The 652-nt window shown below is 37.9% G+C and overlaps 1 non-coding gene across 1 annotated transcript; it reads left to right on the forward strand.

Annotated features, from left to right (window-relative positions):
- The first annotated feature begins 289 nt into the window (after positions 1–289).
- On the forward strand, positions 290–396 carry LOC121216493 (small nucleolar RNA R71). Its single transcript, XR_005912674.1, has one exon. It is a non-coding gene; the product is annotated as a small nucleolar RNA R71 (small nucleolar RNA).
- Positions 397–652: the final 256 nt, after the last annotated feature.

The raw sequence follows: 652 nt of genomic DNA on the forward strand, positions 1-652 counted from the left end.
AGAATTATTAGTACTAGTAGCAGTTAATTGTTTTATCATAGAGGAAATAGACGATACCTGAGCTGATAACAAAGTGAGGGCGTCAACTTCATGAACTTTAGCTACATGTCTTCTTGAAGTTGTTCGATTTGTTGGCCATTGATAGTTATTACTAATGATCCTTTCGATGATCTCATAAGCCTCATTATAAGACTTAGACAAAATTGCACCATTCATAGAAGCATCTACCATCAATCTTGTATTTGCATTGAGACCATTATAGAATGTCTCCAACTGGATACAATGAGGAATCCTATTATGAGGACACTTACGAAGTAACTCCTTGAATCACTTCCAAGCCTCATACAAAGACTCATCATCCAATTGTTGGAAAGTTGTGATCTCGTTCCTTAACTTAGTGTTTTTGCTAGGTGGGAAATACTTAACCAAAAATCTCTCTGCTAATTCTTGCCATCTAGATATGGAACTTGGTGGCAATGAATTGAGCCATGCTCGTGCTCAATCTCACAATGAGTATGGAAACAATTTTAACCTCAGTGCATCTTCAGTCACACCGACTATCTTGAATGAATCACTCACCTCCATAAACAATCGAAGGTGCAGATGTGGATCTTCTATGGGCATAGCAAAAAATTGGCCCACCATTTGTAGC

Source organism: Gossypium hirsutum, chromosome D04, assembly GCF_007990345.1.
Source record: "Gossypium hirsutum isolate 1008001.06 chromosome D04, Gossypium_hirsutum_v2.1, whole genome shotgun sequence".
Classification (NCBI taxonomy): Eukaryota; Viridiplantae; Streptophyta; class Magnoliopsida; order Malvales; family Malvaceae; genus Gossypium; species Gossypium hirsutum.